Source organism: Haliaeetus albicilla, chromosome 4 (assembly GCF_947461875.1).
Source record: "Haliaeetus albicilla chromosome 4, bHalAlb1.1, whole genome shotgun sequence".
Lineage (NCBI taxonomy): Eukaryota > Metazoa > Chordata > Aves > Accipitriformes > Accipitridae > Haliaeetus > Haliaeetus albicilla.
The window spans coordinates 10,859,241-10,881,986 of record NC_091486.1 but is presented as its reverse complement, the minus strand read 5'-3'; positions in this window follow the sequence as shown (position 1 = coordinate 10,881,986).

Below are 22,746 nucleotides of genomic sequence, written 5' to 3'. Positions count from 1 at the left end.
TATGCTCCAGATTATGCTGTAGCCTTAGAGGACCAATAGGCACCACCCCTAGTTAGGCAAAACACACGTTATATGAATATAAGAGTATTTTGGCAGAACGTGTTATGGGGTCATTACTTCCTCTGAATATTCCTTTTTTAATTAGAGTTTACGAAGGATCTTCCCTATCAAAGAACTTTCTATTAGGATGAGTATAACTGGTGAAATTATTTCTTGATATTAACTTTTTCAAGGATGTAAATTCTTGCTCTTATGAATTATCTTTGCACTTTCATGTGTCTCTTTTTTAATCACTTACACAAATGAAGCCAAAGTTCATGCACACAAATTATTAGATATTATTTTTTTCAAATACTCTTAATCATGCAGCATTTTATCTTCTATTTTCAGCCAAGTCTTTTAGATCTATAAACAAAAATGGGCGTTACATATAGATGTATGTTTTGTCATTTATCTCATTTGGTGAACCAAACCCCAGAAGTTATGAAATATTACCAGCAAAAAAAATCACACAAGCATTTTGGCACTGAATTTGAAGCCAGGCTAACTTCTAAACATGGTAGCAGTCAGTAATGAGTCATAAAAATCTTCCTTGTTGAATAGGAAGGTATTACAAAATGCTCTGGAAGTTCCACAGAAAGCGTTAGACTATATATCTGTCAGGTACACCCTCCCCAACAGGAAACGAAACTTCTCCAGGCAGGGAGGAGAGGAAAAAAAACCCCAAACCCTAGAGGCCGCAGGCTGAAAATTGAACTGACCAACTGAGACGTGCCAGGTACACAGAAGTGCTGACCTTTTGGCCAATGGGGATTAAAATGACCACAGATCAGATTCGACAAAGATATAAATGGGGTCCTGCCGGAGGACATTTGGAATCAGTCCTCCTCGGAGCAGCGGGTCTGCAGCTGGGGACTCTCCCCTTGGGTTGGGATGCCGCCTGACGTAACTCCTCCAGGTTGAGAGCCCTCATCTTTTAGGTGAGTGATACGCGCATTTTGAGTCATCATTTTAAATCTTAAGAATTCTTAAGTTGGCGGTGTAGTATGAATTCCCCTTACATCATTGAATCTGTGGTTTACAAATGTTATCAGAGTTCTAACTAACTTTTTTACTGAAGAATATATCTGAGTTTTAACACCTGTTGGATTTGATTGCGTGAGCCTCCATAACAATATCTCAACTTCACAACGTGTATTTTTGTCTTTTAAGGTGAACTACTGAAATGTCTTTTCTTACAGTGATGACTTCCTCCCACCTGATCACAACACCATTAGTGAGGATGAAATTACCACCCGCACTCCAGATTTGACCTGCCAGAACAGCTAAAATCCAAAATAAAAAATTCCCATATTCCCACCTCAAAGAACACAGACTTATGAGTCAGGTCACACAGAGCTCAGACTGGTACAGATGCAGGGAAAAGTCCTTTTTATGTGTTTTCTATCTTTTTGCATTATCCATCAAATCAGCTTCCTTACTCTGGGATGTGTGTAACAAACCCTACATGTAAGAGTGGGTCACAAGACACATACCAGGTGCTCAGGCAAGCTGAAGGGAACGGTGGTGGTGGAGGTCTGGAAGGAAGTTCACGGGTGAGTTGTCCACCACTGCGGGTGGAGCCTGGCCGGGTACCAGCTTGTTACAAGATCCACCAGCCCCAGCGGTTCCTCCCCATTCCCATCTTCCACAAGTGCCTATTGATATTACCCAGCGATGCTTGTGGCCCCACTGCTGCTCATGCAACATGTATGTCCAACTTGGAAAACACACCTGAGCCTGTATTGGAATGTGGTCAGCTCTCTTTGGCAAAGTTTTCCTCCAAAACCATGAAAGCTGAAACACCAGTTCCAGCCCCCCCCCCTTTTTTAGGGTGAGATGCTTGCAAACTGAGTTGATTTTAGGAACTGCATGTGGGGTGTCTGCAATCAAGTCCTAGATTTGGCGTGCTGGACACTGTCCTAGACCTTCTTCCACCAGCTTTCTTGAAACAATCAGTACACTGATTTACACACCCGAACATGGACTCAGGCTCCCCAGGTAGGCACAAGAGCATGAAAATCTTGACCCTAGCTGTTACTCAAAATCCCAAATGGAAAATTTGTCTTGTAGTTTGGGAGAGAAGTCATGTTTCTTGACACTTGGTCCAATGTTTAAGATCATCTTTCCTCATGATTAATTCAATCACTGTACAGGAAGAAGCTGTAACAAGGATCCTGCCCTTCAGTGTGTTGTAAATATGTCCTTTCAGCAAACTAACAAGGAGTAGGAGGGGAAAGATATTATCACAGCTTGACATGCTACCTCATGGATAGAAATAAACCTGTGTGAATTAAGCTTGTATGGATTCAACAAGGCTACCATTTACAAAATAAAATTAACCACACTTATCACTGGGTTATTTTAGTTCACAAAGCTAATTCCTTAATATACTGATCAAACTGTAAATGTAAGAGTTGTTTAAATAAATCTGGTGGAATCTGTAAATTCAAGGGATTCGTGCTGTTGAGATCAACGTGGTGTCTGGTTGCCTGCTTCCATGGGTATAACTACACCATTTTGTCAATTATAACCAATGGCTTGTCTAGTTGATGCACTTGGGAAAGATAAAGCAAATCCATTAATGGTGTGAAGTCAATACTACATAAATTAAAGCATGTCAAATCCCCATATAAACGCTCTCAGCTAAAGGGGCTTTAGATCAGATGAAGCCTTCATACCCGGATTAAGCACTTTAACCTACACACATTGACATCATAAGTTTCCTTTATTTGCCTTATTTTTTCTGAGCATCCACAAGCAGACAAGTTGTCTTATGCTCACATGCTGTAGGGAAAGAAAATCCTATGATTTATATCAAAGATTTTATTTAAGCCCCACAGTGATACCCTATATACATTTAGAGACAAAATTCCCATTGATTTCAGCGGAGTCGTGTCTTTTACCTCAACCTGTTTGAGTTTATTTTAGCAGAAAAGACTCTGATGAGCTACCAGAATTTATCTGCTATCTATTGTTCAGCATGAAATAAAGAGTAATAATCTGACCTGGTTTATCTGAGCACCAGGATTGCCTCTCACTAATGATACAGAAATATATTCTGAAAGGATACCCAGCCACAACCTTTGGTCTAATCCGACTTTTTTTGGTAAGAGTTCTTAAAGACACAAGAATTAGTGCTGCCTGGACATCATTTAATAAAGCAAAACCACATGAAATGTCTGTGTCTGCTGGGTAGAATGAATCCCCAAAGGATAGCATTACATTTAGGTGGAGCTTCAATAACACTCTTACCCGCTCTCAACCTGCTTTGAATTCTGCCACTTGCTCCCTGTTGTGAAATTCAGTTTTTTCTTCTTTGGACCTGATCCAAAACTCATTAGAGTCAGCGTGAATTTAAATGAATGGACTTCGCATCATGACTTTAATTAAAGCCTTTTACAACCCCAGCCCTCTGAATGTTTCACCCTTGCTGAAACACTCTTATCTTTGCTTCTTCTGCTATTAATGACACCAATCTTATCCAGTCCCGCACAGCCTGTTCAAAGACGACTTTTTCAATTACCATCAACTGCCATCTCTATGCTAATAATTCACTGATCTACATCTCTCTAGACCTATGCCTGTGTCCAAGGTCTTGGTCTGCCTCTTTAACATCCTCTGGTGTTTACTATCGCCTAAAGCTCAGCATGGCAAAAACATAATTCTTAACCTTTCCTTCCAAGTTTTCTCTCTCACTTTGTTTGTTATTAACAATATCACCATCTTATCTGATTCAAACCGTAACCCTGGTGTTAACTTTGACTCATGTCAATCCCTAGATCTTTGGATGCCTGGTTTGCCTAAATCTGGCTGGTCTAGCATCTCTGAAATATGGGGTCTCTCCAAGTCACTGAAGTTCTCATCATCTTACCACTCAATTAATGCAATTTCATTTTCTCAGTAGACCCCAAAAGAGTGCAAATTTACTCCACTCCTATCCAGTACTGAAAAGAACATTTTTCTAGCCTGTTGCTTTGACTATGCCTTTTCCTTCCTGAGTTATATATGAACCACACTTCTTCACTTTCCAAGCCCTTCACAGACTCCTGCCAGTGCATCTACTGTCTCTTCCTCACTATTGAAACATTAGCCCACATCTCAGTTCCTTTATAACTTCTTCATCAAGCCTTTTTTGTTCTTTTGCTTCTGCATAACTGGAAAGTCCTTACCAAAAATATGCACAGAGGTACCACATTATCCTCATAAAACTTATTTTTGTTGGAAAAAAGAAAATTGACAGTGGTCAGACTGCTTGATCATTCATACACAAAGTATTTCATTGCTACTTATTACTCTCTTTTTGACTGTATCCACTTGCTGTCTCTTATTACATAGCCGTATCGTAAGATCTTTGGACAGTGTCTGCTTTTTACTTTTGCACTCATGCAGCCTCAAGGCAAAAAGGTCTTTAGACACTGTGGTAATATTAATCCCTAGGAATATTTGTTAAGATTTTGAAAAGGTCAGAAAGCACATGATACAAAAGAACATATTTTTGGTACTCTAAATCATTGGCCCGATGAGTGAACGTGACTAATATTTAGAAGTAAAATAAATAAATGAATGTTTGTATAGCACCCAGGTGATGAGTCCCTGATCTCACTGCGTCCTTCAGGTACCCAGGTACAGTTAAATAACAGAATCATTTCACCACCGAAAAGCACAAGTTTTTAATGCCAGTGCTTTATGGCAAAGGATATGAGAATGAATGAAATGTTTGCTTAATGTAACTTCTGTAGAGAAATGATTTATAACAATGCACCGTGTAGTCTACATTTATGTAAGGCTTTGTTCAGTGCCTCACATACCAGGCTTTAGGCTTCAACATTTTGTGGCACAAATCACGAGTTTTCTATGTCCCAACATACAGTCTGGTCCACACTGAAGGGGGACCAAACGTTAATTTTAGGGATATCACTGCCATCACCTTCTCCTGCCCCACATTATTGCCTTCTGCTCCTGCCCCTGCACCTGAGCTGCTCTGGTCCTGCCTTCTCTGCAGACACGATCAGTCCAGGCTCTGTGCTGTACCTCATTTCTGATCTCCACGTGCTCCGCTGGCACAGAGGGTAGAACTGTGTAGTGATCTGGCTTTTCTCTATGTTTATCCCTGTGACTGCACACCCACATAATCTGGTACCTTATAGTTACTAAGACAGAGGAGATCGAGGTCACAGGGCAATAGCTGTCACAGGGCTTCCCTTCCCACTCAAGCTTTTGGAGTCAACACTGGAGACGTCCTAGAGCAGCAGAGTCACTTCTGCGAGATGCCCTTGTCTCTAAAGGAAATAACTTGGTGAGGAGGAGTGGAATTGGCATTTCTAATGATAGGAAGTGAAGATGCCACTTCTGTTCAATCCTTATCAATATCTCATTTCCTTATAGTAAATACTTGGGGTGACTTTTCTATTACGTGCACAGTAGGGAAATGTGCGATGGTGAGGTTTGCATATTGGCTTGTAAACAAATTTCACCATTAAGTATGTGCACCAAAACTGCTTTGACAACCTACTCAGCAGATGGTAAATGGCGACAACAAGAGGATCCATTTCAAAATAGCTCCACTCTGAAATGAATTGGAAAGTGCAGATACAGCCTGCAAAAATTTCTATCCTCATTTTATATCCTCCCCAACATCCCGGCCAGAAGTTCCCTGCCCTATGCAACACATTCCTCATCTTCTGTGTTCCTCATCTTCCTTCTCTGACCTTTTCTAGTTTCTGCTTTATGGTCTCTCAAATACAGCATTCAGCATTCAAGAGGTAGGAGCACAGATCTACACAAGAGTATGAAGATGTTTTTTGTTTTGTTCTCTGTTCTCTCTCTAATAACTTTTCACTTTCTACTTGCTCTTTTAATGTGGAAAGACTATATTAGTGGTTCCTTTTCCTGTGCTGTGGCTGATACTGAGAGAAGAGAAGAGTAAGAAATTGTACGAAGGACATTGCCGCAGGTCAGTCCAGCCTTGGGCTCGCTTGGATATATGTCAAGGAACTGAGAGCTCAGATACCATAATGATGGGCACGGGGAGAAATCCAGATTGAAACAGTACAGATATAAAAGCAAAATGTAATTAAGGAAGGATAACAGGTAGAAGGGGACAGTTAAATTTTTGTACTCTTCAGTGAAGAGAGAGAGAAAGTGGCCTGGGTTAGTCAGAGGCATATGGTGAACATGCCTGGAGTCCATGCAGTAGCTCTGCCACCCCTGCTGTATTCCTCCTCCTCCGCCACTGCTGGGCATCCCCTGGGCACCGTCTGCCGTTTGTGCCAGATAGTGCGGTGGTTTTCTATGACACAGACAAAAAAGCCTGCCAAGGATCTAACTCAACAAATGCTTCAACAGAGTCCCAAGACAGCTTTTAAAATTAGATTTCCATGTCGAGGGTGTAAATCTACAGAAACTACTCGCTGCAGACTTTTAATGAAAGTACAACACGTCGAGTTCACCAAAGATAACTAGATTCAATGCTTGGGCTAGAAAGTCCATCATTCATCCAAGAAAGCATGCTGCAGACAAATCTATTATTTCTCAGAATGAAAACATGCAGAAGACAGTTTGGTGAAAGCTGTTTTGGAAAGGGTTTGGGACTGCTTTGGGCTGGGGGGAATTGGAGGAATTCTGTTATTTAGACAACTAATGGCAAGTTTCATTTTGGAGAGGTCATCTGGTTTTATTTTGAACCCAGACTTCCTTGGCCTAATAGCTGCAATACATCCTATTTGCTATAAAGCAAATTGAACAGATTGAGAGAGTCTAAAAGTCAGGATGACTGCATCTTGACTGTGAACATTTGACTTCCAAGTATGTGTCCAAAAATCTTACTCTGTGGAGATGTGGACTTACAGATCAGCAGCTGACTCCTTTTCCATTTTTTCTTGCTTTAAGCTGAGCACCTTAGTTTTATATTCCTTCTATAGCTGGGTAATTGCTAGACTTCTGAAAAGCACCAGACATTATCAAAGACTTTAGTGCAAACAGATTTGCTTCTCAAAATCTGCTTTTAGGCATCCACCTCCATCAGCCTCCATCTTTGTGGGACTTCATATCAAAAAAGTAAATTCCTTTTGCTTAGGGAGAGATTGGCCTTAAACAATCAAGTACGTAAAAGAAGAGAGCACAGATGTTTAAAGAGCATCCAGAGAAGTTGCTAAGCCTTTGTCCAAGAAGTGAGATATGAAGGAGGAAATTCTCTCCTCTGCCTGAGAGGTTTCAAACCAACATTGCTGACCCAGCCACTAAATTTTACCTTAAACTGCCAGGGAAGTAAGAAATTTTCAAAAACAAACTTGGGATTAATTTGACCAGAGCCAGAGCATACAGTAGTGAATATAGTAGGGAAATCTGCTATAACTGCTGCTAAGAACTTAAATGCAAGTGGATGAGCTGCAGAGCTTGTGGAGTTAGGTGGTAGCTGAGCAGGAAGATTCAGGATTACAGATTTGGATTTAGGGCTCAGGTATATTCAGACACAGGCAGAGCTCTAAAACAAGCTTTGCAGTACCAGTAGCTGTTTTACACAGCTGAATTCTTAGCCCACTGTAAATGCAAATGCAATCAAATGAACTTGGCCTTCCTTGTTTGAAAATGAGGAAGAAGGCTCTGCTAACTCGGTGTCCACAGTTGTCATGAGATGCAAGTGCATATGTTGGCAGTTATCACAGATGAGTTGGTGCACTGTTATTGATGATTCTGCATTATGTTTGAGCACTCTGGTGGGTAACTTGCTCCAGTCTCTCATGAGAAGGTCAACTCTTTTATTTGGAGTGAGCCATCAAGAAGTTTGTTCAGTAATAGGACAAATTCTCTTTTGTATTCTCACAGAAACATTTCTTATACCTGTTTGTCATTTTGCCACTCTTTACTCTTGCCATTTCTTTAATTTCCACTAAAATTTTCTTTTAAAGAAATTTGTCTTCTTTAGATAAGTGGCTTCAGTACAGTTCATTCAATACTGTTAAGATTTTCCTGTAGTCAGCATGTATTAATGTAGATAATCCAAGGCAGAGTAATTTTGTGATGACAGGGAAGTTGTAATGATCAAGAAGAGACCACAGCTGGCATTAGCAAGGGGGTCAAAGATTAGAAACTCATTAACGGATGGTTATGAAGCTTCTCTTGAATGTGACATTCAAGCCCCAAATTGTGATATTTATTATCCTTATTTGATGTTGGAGAACAATCAATAACATTTGCTTATTGGTTATCTACCAAGATTGAGAAGTTTCCATTCATAAGGGATAATGAATCACACACTGAAGAAGTCCCTCTCCCCTGTGAGTATAATTAAATATTGCATTAGCTGATCAATAATAACTAGATTTAGAGGGGATATGGGACACTATGCCATTAGCCTGATGACAGGAGCAGTTTAGGTTTTTTTAAATTTGTCTTTGAGAACAGATAGAAAGATAGTCAAGATTTTCCAAAACATAAATCTGCATACTTTCTTTAAAGACCTTTTTAAGGCAGGGAATTGAGTCATTCCTCAGCATCAAACTGGCTTAAACAACCACTTTTTAACAAGAACTAAATGTCAACTCTTATTTTGAAATCCTTGCTCTACTTGAACATGAATTAGAAAAAGAAAGGAAAAAATGACATTGCCAGTAAGAACAAAAATTAAATTTCACTTTGTGCCCCCAGGAGGGTCCCCTTCAGCACAGAGAGGATTTGCACCTGCTATGAGCACTGACAGCAATACCAAAGCTCATGCTCTGCACACCCCAGTGAGGACATCTCAGTCCAGGGCATTTCTGTGCCCACAGGGATGGAAACAGGGACTCACTTTGCCTGGCAGAAATTACCCACATGGACCCACTCCATTCTGTGGCCTTCAGAATTATGAATTGCTTTGCTTTCCAACGAGGACTGGGTCATTAGCCTTTTCGATGAACAAATAGCTAGCAAATCACTGCCATTCTATCAGGAAAACACTAGCCACTGCTGAAGTGCTATTAAAAGTAAGCTCCAAAGTTTATTGATTTAACTTCCCATTTTAAAGTAAATCTTTTTTTTAATCTCTGGTGTCTATTTTTACCCTCTTTGTGCCTGGGGCACAGTGCTTTATACCTTCCTCTGCCATATACAGGCATACAGGCAGGGTGGAAGATAGACCCAAAAATCCTTTCCTGCAAACTACCTCAGGCTATTGCTGATGATATAGCCTAATAAGATGACCAAAAATTTTCTTAAATGAGGACTATACCTTACTCAATAAAGTAAACAGGAGATGAATTTGGTTAGCAGGGAATAGTAAGCTGCTGGAGGCAGAGTTATAAATCTTTTTTTTTAACTTCAGATTTGATTTAGAGTCTTGTAAAAGTCTTTTGCTTTTAGAAATACAAGTATGCTCCCATACTGAAAACAGAAAAGCCATTTAGTGCACTGTCTTGCTCAGCTACAAATATTCATCAAAAGCATCATCTTCCTCTCTTCACTTTCTCTTGCTTCTCATAGTCTACTGATAGACAAATGGTTCGTCCCTCCCCTCAAGTCTTATCTGCCTCTTCTGTGCACTATAGTCAAAAGATAAGATTTAGTATCACAGTTGCATAATAATTTAATAAGCAGACCTTGGAGAACAAGAAAAAAAGAAGAAAGAGAAATGCTAAAATATTGCTCAGAAAGAGAAAGTGATGGAGCTGTTCATAAAAAAAAATCAGCTTGGGAGCTCTGAGGAGTGATACGAACTGAAGACAATAGAGCTTCTGAATACTACCTGAGCAGACTCCCCAGAGAGCTGATGATCCCCCAGAATAGGGGTCCTTAATTTTACCCAGTTAAGGGAAGTATTTTTGCAACCCACAGACTCCTCAGTCTATCTCACTTTCCTCAAATTTGGGCCTTACAATTGACAGTTTACCCAGTGGTGTGGGTTAAAGCGAATCCTTGGGTCACGAATCCCTAGGATCATTCTGATGTCCAAACAGCCCAAACACTCATTTTTAACCCCTGAATTTTTACTTGTGATTTATACTTCACACTCTCAGGGCACGAACTGCCTCTCTCTACCTCTGGTCCCCAAGTACCGCAGAAGAATAAAAATTGTTTTGAAACACAGATGAAGCTTTACTTAATACAATATTATCAGCATGGGCAATACTCTGTAAAACACACCATAATTAATCACCAGTATTAGCTAGGGATAAGCCTAAACTGCAGACTACGAGACTGAACTAAGCTGAGGTCCAAGGGCTTTTAGGTGCCTGATTCCAGTTCAGGCTTTATTAGAAAGTTAAACAACAATAATCACACTTTCGGCTTCAAAAGCACAGGCCATGCCTGCTCAGAGCTCCAGGGTTTCAGAAATGACACTTGTGCAGATTAGTTTCTTCTACACAATATGATAAAATTAATGTTTTTGTCACCCACAGGTAAAAAAAAAAATCCATTTAAAAATAAACAGTATTTATTGTTATTTAAAGGTAGTATGTATAAAAACACTCTGCATGGAAATGAGGTATATGGTCAGTCTTTAAAACTTTAAGTATATCCTTCCAATACAAAAATGGTTGGGTTTAAGTAATTAAAATCTACACGTACATTGTCTTTTGGGCATAAATTTTGTCTCCCATTCAGAACACAGATGATTTCGACACATAAATTGATTCCTTATAAGTTGCAACTGGTATTTCATTTGGAAAAGATTAAAGGCAGAATTTGTTAGTAAAAAACCCAGCAAAAATGAAATTAAAATAAAATGTGTTAAATTTAACGTAATACATTAAGGGTCCTCTTTGTAAAAACCTCCATTTTTTAATTTACTGGGACTAGAGGATCAGGTCATAAGTTTTATATTTTTATTATGGTTTTCTTTCAAGATTATTATAGTTCCTTTTGCTAGTTGCTTGCTTTCAGGGCATCTTCACTACGACTGGGTGGGGAAAACAAAGGAAGAAGCCTTATCAGTTATTTAAGCTGATATCTTGCACTACCACTGAAGAGATATTTTGATGATATAGTTTTCATTACTAAAATGCTATAGCATAATAAATTAATTCAATGTTGTGCACTTATCTATTAGACACATTACTACAGAAAAATAAAAATGTTAATTATTCATTATCATCTCCCTGATTATTTGTTGTGGCTGATAATTACATTGAATGTATTTTATATCAGTAATAACCTTCTGTCTACATTTACAACATATCATATCTGGGGGGCTTGTCAAGCTTTTTCCCAAAGCCTTTTCTTTATTAAGACACAGACCTCATGAGTACATAACCTTTATGTTGAAGGCTGATTTTCCTCTTTCATATAAAGAACAAATATTATAGATTAATTAATCCAATGTGATTATAATTTAATCACCCTTCTTCTGCAGTCACAAGGGACTTTGTTATTATTCAGTGGCTCATTTGTATTGTTATGGAGAATAAATGCAGTCATAAAAATATTTGTGTGTCACTTAATTCATACTACTAAACAAAACTCATATCAGTAAACAAAACCCACTATTTTTCTTTCATCATAGAAGCTTTGTGGTCTCACAGGCACTTACTTTCTACCTCTTAACCATTTGCATCTGTTCAATGTCTTTTGCTGTAAAGCCACCATTTCCAAACAGCGTAATACACTCTGTTCCTTTTCCAAACAATAATCAATTTGATTTTGTTAAGAGGCTGACCCAAAATTGACGTGTGGATCCGGCACACACCTGACCCATTTTTAAAGCAATGACTTATGCATTCCACTCATGTCTAGCTTATTCCACTTGATTTTATTGTCAGTGAAAATGATTACTTATTAATCTAACTTCTCTAACATTTGCTTTTATGCCATTTCCTTAAAGTGTAGCCTGGACCATATTCCTATCACCATGGAAATCCTTTTGGATTATTTCTATCTCAAATTCTATGAGCTCTTTGAAGGCTGAATCCTCTCAACATTTATTTTAGAAGGACAGGGGAAAAAAAAGAATTTTTTTTTCATGAGACCTTTGAACAAAGTGTAATTTGAAAGTGTGAATGAACTACTGTTTAATAAAAATGAACATTTGAACTACTTGGCCCTGGGACAATGTTGTTTAATTAAATTAATCAATTTTAATTTTTTACTGAACTTTGAGAAACTAAGGTAATAATTCACAAACGCACTAGATGGAAGCAAAAGTTATGAGAGATACAAACCTGATGTCTCTTCTGTCACACCTAGGAAGTCTCAGTAAATGCACAGTTCAGACATTACAATGCCATTGTAATTCTATATAAAAATAAGTAAAACTACTACTTAGAAAGCAAATATCAAGTGTTAAATAAATACTACCAGTCCAAATTAATTGACATAAAAAATGACATAAAAATGCAGCCAATTCAAAACGGAGGTTAAATGCACAAGAAACACAGAAACAACTAAAATAATTTTATGAATATGACATGAAGAAAGTCTTGGATCTGTACAAGGTGTTGGTAGTGGCCTTATGACAGGTTAATGATCAGAATCAAGTATTTTTAAAGAAAAAGTTTTCATTAAACCACATGAATTTGTACACTGAATGTTTCAAATCTACTTTTCCTTCATTTCAAAACGTACTTTTCTATCCTGAAGTTCCCATCTACCGTTTTATCTTGCACTACCATGAAAATCCAGGTGACTCTGTGGATACGAGAAACGCATATTTTTTAAAATGTAGTTCTACTACTTTCTGCAGAAAAAGCTTATGTAGGAAAGCCTAGGTATGGTTGGTTATGTTAGGGGTTATTGAATTCAGCAGCCCAACAGGGGTGAGGCTGGCACAGCTCCATGCTCACGCTTGTTCCTCCCCAAACCACCCTGATCCTGGCTGCTGCCTCATAGACAAAGCTTTATTTTCCCCTTTTTTTCTAAGGCACTGAAGTTCTTTCAGCCAGTGAAAGGAACTTACAGGCATAGAAACAACGGACAATAATTTCCATATGGTGGAATTCCCTAGGTACAAATTGATTTTTCCTCTGGTTTTCTTGTCTGCTAGTGGGATACAAGTGTGAGCAGTCAAGGAGCTAGGACATGACCTGATCATTTAAAGCTTGGGTAAAGAACACTGAAATTGGAGCAACTGTGGCTTGGGACTTTCCAAGCTCTTCACTGCCTCAATATTCAAGTTACATGGGTGGTCCTCCTTCTTCTGCTCTATCCCAAGCACTGGAGCAGTCAAGAAGCATTTCTCCTACTGCGTCTGAGGTTTTAGACACATGTTACCAGATTAGATGAGCAGTTTTTGCACAACCAGTTACACAGGTATCCTAAATACCAAACTATAACTTCAACTAAACTAAGCCGATCTCAGATCGCATATGATATGCAAAAATCATGTTTACAAAAACCTTCCAGACATCATCAGAAGTGAGTGATAAACCTAGATGGGAAAGAAGCCAAGTTGGAAAGATCAGAAGATAGCATCAGTAGAAAAGTAAGATTATTACGTTTGAGTGTTGTATAGACAAGACTTTCTTTACATGGGTACTGCTGAAGACAGAGGTTCACATCTACTGAGATCTACGTAGTGACCTTTCTTTGTGGTATTTTGCAACAGATTTCGGAATACTGGTTTTGAACACCGAGTGCAATAGCATGTCCTTGAACTAGTACTTCAATTGGTGCATAGAGAATCGCAGTAAGCACCATCCTTCTCCTGTCCTTTTACATGCCTTTTAATGTTTGCTTTTTACATGTCTTTTTAACATGATCAGTAGTCTCCATTTGACAACTAGAGGACCCAGACCTACTGCAATTTCTCACAATGTTCACCAGCTACTTATAAACACAGATTGTAAAGGACAAGCCTTATATCCTGGGCTTGGGTACCAACTCCAAAACCAACCTCAAATCCCACCAGGTTTGGGAATTCGGCAGCTCAGCATAACCTATACTCTTTTGTTCTGTTATTATCTTTGCACAGTGGCTATCTGGGCAGAAAACATAGTTATTTATGTAACACTAACAATACAATAACAACTTCATATCCCACCCGTAGTTGTCCTACACAGTTCTGCAAAAAGAGTAAGAAAAATTTCTCCACCTCAGAGATTTCAGGTACTAGATATGACAGTCTAGTTGGCGGATAAGTCAATTATCTTTCAATCTCTTTCCCTTAATATCTAATCTGTAACATGAATACAAAATTTCTATACAGAAAAATCAAAGACAAACCTGGAGACTCAAATTCCAGTGCATAATTCTAAGTACTTGTACAAGTGGTTTTTGCTAAGTTATTCCCTCTAGAACAGGAATGCACATGATGATTGAAAACCACTTTGGTCCAAGTACCAGGAGAAATGGATCTATCTGTGAAATTGAGAGCTGTGAAGATGCAAGCCAAGGAAAGTACCTTATGTGTGGGAAAATGAGAACCACATCTGACACAAACACAACAGAACTCTAATATCATCCTTCGTACCCCTCCCTTTCCTTCTGTTCTTCAGTCACATCGACTGACACACCTGTGCTTAGGGTGCAGACTGTATACTCTTTGGGGTAGCTTGCTTTCTTTGCCTTCAATGAAGCTGCATCACGCACTTTGGCAGTATGCTAAATCAGTAATTTTACTGTGCAAAGACTTGATTGTTTACTGACAGTGAGCAGAGTTTTTTGCTTTAATTCATGCTGCAGTGGCACATGAGGACAGTTCATGGGCTCCTGGTGGCCTGTGAGGGCACCATGGTGGAGGAATCTGGATTCAGATGCTTTATTTTCTTAATCATTAGCATTGTTGCCTGTTTTCCCATCCTAGTGCTAACCCAGCCCAGCCTCGTTTAATGTCTGCAAACTGACAAGATCACAGCTTAGGGAGATATGGCTGTAAGGAAAGTTGTGTTGCTTTTCAAGTATAGTTTCTTTTAAACCACCAGCATGAGAAATGTTTGCTGGTGAACATGTTTACACAGTTCTTCCCCTTTCAACATAAAAGGGAAGCTATTGCGACGGTACAAAAAAGAATGGTAAAAGTGAGGTCCCCGTGAATACAAGTGGTGGCCATTGTAATAACAGTGTTTTGCAGTTACAGAGCCTTTCATCTAAGGATTTCAAATTCCTTGCAAAGATTGATTAATTAAGGCTCACGGTGAGAGTTCTGTGAATCATCAAACCACAAGCATTTCACACCTCACTGACTTGCAACTCAGAGAAGCTCTTGATGAACATGAGCTAAGTTCCATGAGACTTGAGGGAACCTAGATCAACTCCAGTGGGTTGGCGCTGAAGTCATTTTTAAGATGTGTAAATTTAAAGGGAAGCCAGGTGAGCAATCCAGAGCGCTTTGTTAAGAAGCACAGTGAGTGATCCTTGGGAAAAACCTCCTCCTAGATACTGAAACTGCTGCGCTCTTGAAGTTGGTAAGGTGCTAGCAAAATCAGTAGTGCACTCTCATTGAGAAGAACGCTTTAATGCTATTAAAAAAAGCTCAGTCTTATTTAATTGGTACTTATTTTACTTCAATGTAAAGTTGAATGTCACATCCCTTCCTTTTTGCAGCACTTGTTGCTGTTGTCCGTGACCCAAAGCAATACCAGACCAAAGAGGGCCTTAGTAATGGGCCAGTCTCTCTCCTTCACATTGGAAGACTTGCACAGCATCTGAGGCCTCCCAGGAACTCTCCTACCAGCCCATGCCTTCCCACTGGCACCATTGCATCACCTCTCTGGTTATGCACTTCTCTGGAAGCTATTCATTTCATTTTCAAGAACATTTACAGGACTATAACTACAGACATTTAAAATCCTGATTAGTATTTTCTCTGTCTTAAGCTCGGTTGTAAAATATTCCCTGGTCATGTACAGCTTATAAAAAATGTTTTATACATAAGAATGTAGGCGCCTATTTTTTTAGTTAAAAATAATGATTTGGTTAGTCATATTTTACAGTTGCTAATTACTCTACAAATGCCATAACCTGTCTGAATGGTAACCGCTCAATAAAAGGTTTTGTTTTGTTTAAGAGATGCTAAGTAATGCAGTGTAATACTACATGTGTCAGGCCAATATATTACAAAATTTAAATGTAATATATATATTCACCTCCTTCTTTCTGTTGTTGTTGGCTGAGGAGATCAGTTCCATTTGAAAGTAAAATGTTTCCTTGATTTTCTCCAAACTCTAAGCTTTCTCTACTGTTTATTTGGAAGTAAATTGAGCGTAACTCTGCAGAAATTGTGGTGCGAGAGGACCATTGGGCCTCTTGCTGATTTTAAAGACAATACAGTGACCTGTTGGTATACCAAAAGAATGGTAACTATGTGAAATCTGTGTAACTCATTTGATTAAGATCTTTTCAGGCATATATCTGGCACAGTCACATACTTTGCATACAAACACTGGAAATGTGTTTGGCTCCACATTACTCTACTGCAGAGTTGCAGAGAAATGCAAAATATGCTTTTTCAGCCATTGCTTCATCTTCCTTTCATTTATAACTCAGTAAATGTGCTGAAAATGGTTGATGTTGGTAGCACAGAGCAGATCACAGCTTGGGAACTCTGCAATTCTGTAGAAGCTGCTCTCTCCCAGATGAACCCAGCCTACTTGGTGCCAAGTTAACTTTGTGGTGTCCCCCCGAGCCCAGAAGCAAGAACCTATCCCTCCAACCTCGGCCCCTTCCCTATTAGCGGCTCAAATCATGTTCAGGAGGTGGCCACAGCCAGTTGGCTGAATCAGCCAGACTACTCTTCCCCATTCTCCTCTAGTTTCTTTAGTCTTGCTTTCAGTGTCCACTTTGGAGAATCCTTCCAATCTTGTTCTGCAGACCCTTCATTGGCTGTCTTCTCCTGCAGGCAAGCTCGGCAACAAAATGGGAATTGTAGGTACTATAGCAGCAGTTCATCAGGTGAATAGAGGAATCGGGTTTCATCAGCATCAGTTAATTGAGGCAATGTGTCTTCATGAACAAAGAACTGGACAAAGGCATCAGTGTTTCACCCCTATCCACCACTGGTCTACTGGCAGACCAGGCAAATCACCTCACCCTCCAGTGGTCCAGCTTCCCAACATGAAGACAGGAATTCCATCAGCTCTTTGTATAATTCACTAAAAGTTATAACGAAGAGCTCTGGATATTATTAATTATAGCAGGAACCCAAGAGGTAGGGAGCTTTAACTCTCATAAAAAGCTTTAGCAAATAATGCATTACAGATACCGGTGTGAGGTCTCCTATATTATTCCAGAATCCAGAAAAAACTACTTTTAAATAATTTTCATTCAGAAGAGTTGAACAAGCAGTGATAATAATGAAACATAGCAAAGTCATAAATTACTGAGTCACATATAAACTGTTTTCAAGACATTAAGTACAAAAGAAATAGCACAAGAAAAGAAAGTTGTAGTAACACAGTGAAGAAGAAAAAACCCCACCAAACCACCTCTTCAGTTCAACACCCTAAATGCATTCCCCCTTTTAAACTGTTACGGGTTTCCTTCACCTGAAGACACTCCTGAGTATATGGTAATAGCCTGTGTCACCCAAAGCTTATGCATGTCCTGAATGAAGCCCGTTTGAAATCAGATGAAGGACTTGGAAAGGAAGTCTCAGCTCTCAGTAGAATAGCAGAAATAATTCAAATTTCTTTTCATATAGGACCAGAAGCCCAAATTAGCATTCATGCTGAAAACAACCATTACAGTTTGATGTGAAGGCGGTTCTTTTCCTGGTAAGATTGTTGTGGTTTAACCCCAGCCAGCAACTAAGCACCACGCAGCCACTCACTCACTCACTCCCCCCCCATCCAGTGGGATGGGGGAGAAAATCAGGAAAAGAAGTAAAACTTGTGGGTTGAGATAAGAACAGTTTAATAGAACAGAAAAGAAGAAACTAATAATGATAATGATAACACTAATAAAATGACAACAGTAGTAATAAAAGGATTGGAATGTACAAATGATGCACAGGGCAATTGCTCACCACCCGCCGACCGACACCCAGCCAGTCCCCGAGCGGCAGATCCCTGCCCCCCCCTTCCCAGTTCCTAAACTAGATGGGACGTCCCATGGTCTGGAATACACTGTTGGCCAGTTTGGGTCAGGTGCCCTGGCTGGGCATGAGAAGCTGAAAAATCCTTGACTCTAGTCTAAACACTACTGAGCAACAACTGAAAACATCAGTGTTATCAACATTCTTCACATCCTGAACTCAAAACACAGCACTGTACCAGCTACTAGGAAGACAGTTAACTACATCCCAGCTGAAACCAGGGCAAAGATGCAGACCACAGATGAGTTATATATTGTCAGATATTTTTAAGTAAAGAAAGGTTTTAGGTGACTTTAGGGGAGTGAGGAAGAGTTCAGACTTTCAACAAAGATGTAGTGGTTTCCTTTCATGCTAGGTGGAATAATACTATCTTGTCAGGATTTCCAAGGCTCTTCTCCTAGGAAGAAGTTTTGATTTAAAAACAAAATGAAAGATACCTGCATTGCTTGTCTAGAAGAGCCAGTTAACTATCAAAGAGCAAGACAGGTACCCTACTTTCACCAACATGCCCACAGACAGTGATCATAACCATGAGGTAGTGCTGACTCAGACAAGCAGGGTCTGAGCAAAGAGTTGCCTTGACATGTAGAAGGAAGACCCCACAAACACCCTGCCAGTACTGCAGGGTCAGTTCAGCTTAGACACGTGCGTCACAAGGTGCAATGCCACTCTGTACCGTATTCTACCACCAGATTTGTCATGCCTGGTGCTAGCAGTTTGGCCAGCTCTCGCTCCAGTTGAAGTTAAGCTTATTGTCACAGACTCCAGTAGAGCCTATTTCAGCCTTTCTTATTCAGTTATATTTGATTTCTGCATGTAGGAGCCCTCATCAAAGGCTGGGTTTTATAGGTGAAGAAAGGTGGATGATCTCTTACACTTACCTCTGTCATGTGGAAAGAACCACCTGCATTTACCAAACAGACGAAATTCTTCACTGGTTCAGCACCCACAGATCTCATGGGGTTATGCCAAGGGCTGGTTTGCTCTTGCTCAATTTGGTCAAATTCTGCTTCATGGGAAGGAATGTTATTCACATTGCTGTGAACTACTCAGGTCTTCAGCGTCTGTGGGAGGCTATTTCAAAGGGAAGGCTATTCCATTTTTAAGATGTTCTCAATCTTATTTTCATACTGGTTTTATTCCCACTGGCCGTGCCTCACAGGAACACTTTGGCACAAGACAGATGAACAAGGCATTGCCAGTGTCTGTGGTGGATGGAAAACCTGTAAAACAAAAGCATTTTCTCCTGTCCACTTTCTTTCCCAAATTTCAGTGAAAACCAGAAATCAAATTTCCTTTGTTTAAAATTCTCTCCTTTGGCCTATTTCTTGTTTGCATACACTGCCACAGTTCCTATTGCCTTTAACAAGAATTTTATCTCCAAACAGACTGTAGAAAAAGGTCCAATATTATAAACATCTCTTAAGACAGCAGGCCATTCTGGAAACCACAAAACTCTCAAAAGCAGCCCTACCCAGTAAATTTAATAATTTTCCAAGGAGGTTGCAAATACTCTTTGGTCCATGAACTCAAAACATTTGTGAACTCCAGCTATCATTTGCTTATCGTCAGCAGACACCAGGAAAGTTGGCTGTGCCAGCATTACATCCTAACATTATTCAGAGCCTTTAAAACATCAGAATTTGTTTTGACAAGAGCTCCTCTCCCGCTCAGGTAACAGGACCTTTGAACTTGCTGAGGAGCAGTTGCACTTGAATCATTCTCACCACTGTGAGTGGCATTAGCAAACATGGAGGAAACAGGATATTTTGCATTATTAAGGCAGAAGACAAAGGGATTGTTGATCATAGTGAGAAAATCATGCATGTATAAATGATTACTTTGTCTATATTTCCTCTTAGGCAATAGCTGATGCAGAGACAATCAGATATTTGCAAGATACAAGGCAGATATTCAATTTAATTAAAATAAATATTCCCCAAAAGATATCAAAAGCCAAGCAAGGTCCCCATTCAGATAGATAACTGTATTCCTTTGTCAATAAGGTCCATGATTTAGGGACTCAGAAGAGGGAATTAACTTCTTATCATAGGATAATTTTTCTCTACTTACTGCTATCAACTATGACATATAAAAACAGAAACTCTCTAAGGTGACAGAATTCAGAATTTTTGAAATTAGGTATTTTGGATATTTGCTGCAAACAAACCTTATTAAAAATACTTGATGGGCACTGACTGTAGTGATTTAAAGATGGTATTTCCAACACTGGTTTTCTGGGTACCGTTGTCCCCAGTTTTCAGCCCTTAGAACTGTCATGCAGGCAGGGGGTCCCAGTTGGTCCCACCACCTCCTTGGTCCCCAGACCAGGCCCCAGGCTGGGAGAATTGTGTCGAAGCTACTTATATAGGTAAGAAGTTATTTATATCAATAAATGATAAGGAGTCACCCTTTGCAGTTGTGACACGGACAGAAATATTCTGGCCGAGAGTAGTGATAACTTTGTACTATTAAATACAGCCACTGGAAATAGCTATGAATGAATATTTCCTCAGCACAGATGCCATTCTCCTGAAGAGAAAAACAGCAGAAAAAACAATTCTGTGGGGTAAAATCCATGGCTGGTGTAAGTCAAGATAGACCCTGGACTGCAAATGGAGTTTACATGCAATTTACACCAGATGGGAGCCTGACTTTACAAAGCAATGGCTGGAGGCTAAATGATATTCTTGAAAGTTGCAAAGCCTGGGATTATGAAATCTCTCTCAATATATTTCCATTTCAACTCCTTCCAGTATCGTTTGCTCACAGCAGTCTGAATGCAGAAGAAACATCTATTTCATTATCTCAAATAGCTTATAAATGCTTTTTAAAAATTCCATTATTTGCACAGTGTAAGGACCTCAATGCACCCTAACAACTGTTTGACCTGAATATATTAAAAATATTGTAATGTTTTGTTACATATCCCAAGGTAAAAAAAAAAAAAAAAAATCAGGCTATGACTTATTAGTTTTCTCTTCCCTCCTTCTTATAAAGGTTTATTTGACAGAGCATAAGATAGTGGTAAAATCCTAAGGTAAAGGTTAAACTCTGTTTTATTATGTTTACAGGATTTAAAGGGTAAATCAGGAAGTGCTTATTTAACATCAAGTGAAAGTGGTGGATTAGTAACCAGACCGAGACTTAAAAGCATCCTTAATCCTTAAAATCTCTGAGGGTGAAAGGTCACTCTTTAACACCAGGTTGTGTAAAGAATGAAGCAGACAGAAGCTTCTGTTTCATCATTGCCCAGTTAATCCACTGAGGAAATGAGCAGCATTGGTTTTTGCTAGGTAAACTCCTCCTAAAACCAAGGAAACAGAGGAAAGCCTGAACAGGAAATAATTAAAGTAGGTTTATTCCATGAACACAGCAGAGCAGCGCAGGAGGTATTTTAAAACTGTTTTAAAAATGACACTTCTGTGACTATTAATCGTCTATCTTGATTACATTTTCATCGCTCCTTATTTTCATTATTCTTTTAATGATTAAATTAATGCTCAGTATTTTATTTGGAGAGAGATGCAGAACAAGAGAAACATTTTCAGAGGCACAGTGGGTCACTTCCAATAGACACTGTTTTATGTTCTGTATCTTTTGGTGTCTTGTGGATTAGAGAGCACAAATGGGGCTCATAAATACCCTATCTCTTTTAAACTTACGAGTTCTGGAAAAACAATTAAATGCAGCTCTTTTATTGTGTTACCAGTGATATGTGTCAAAGAAATAGGTGCAGGGGAATATAGTTTGCAACATTTCTCGTCTTTTATGCTGTAATCTCTACCAAGCGGTAGGAGGCAAGCATTCACTAGCTGTTTCAGCTGAGATTAAAATGAGTTTTGAAGTTCCTAGTAGCTAGGATAAAACATTGCTCAAGAAAGCTTTTCTCTGCAAATGCAATATAAAGTATAGTATGTTACAGAAAATGGTTAGAGCCCACTAGTTAGTAAATATACCCACTTCTTGTATAGACAAATCTTAACTTTTTGTTTTGGAACAATCAATATGAAAAGACAAAGCTCTCACATATTTCAGCTACTAGGGAAAAGAGTATTTTCAATACTAGCAGCCTTTCAATATTTATATTGAGCTTGCCTTTATTAAATCACTGGTGAAAAATAAGAGGATTCACCCAAGCTGTAGTTTCATCACATAAAACAGCACAGACATTTATCTTATAAAATTGCAGAAGTGTAGCTCCATGTAGACTGATGGAGCTGAGCTGCATTTGGCATTAGGATCTGATTTTCTTGCCTAAGGTGTTTATGACGCATACAGTTGCTAATAGCTTATGCAGTTCATTTTTTACAGAATCTGTGGTTTAAGCATAATGCCTAGTATTTCTGAAATATTACTTTTCTGTTTTAAAAATTGCAGAGTGTTTAATGTGAATTATGAAGATCGCTTAGTTGCACACATTTGAGATCTGCCTCAAATTTTTCACAGTATTCATCCCTGCCTTTGTGGTTCCATTTTATCAAAACATTTTCTCAATTAAGCAAAAATAAAAGCAATAAAATAACATTTTGAAAACTAAAATGAATGTTTGGGTTCTTTGGGGCTACTTTCCAACAGATATGCATGCTCAGAGCACTAGCAAAGAGCTGAAACAGCCCTTCTGTAATCAGAGGGATCAAATATAAAAGAAAATATTCTTTAATGCAAATAAAGGGACCAAAAAACTCATATAGCATTTATTCTATCCTCCTGGATATTTTTAGCTTGATTTCCTAAAGAAGTGATGTTTGTGTGACTGAATC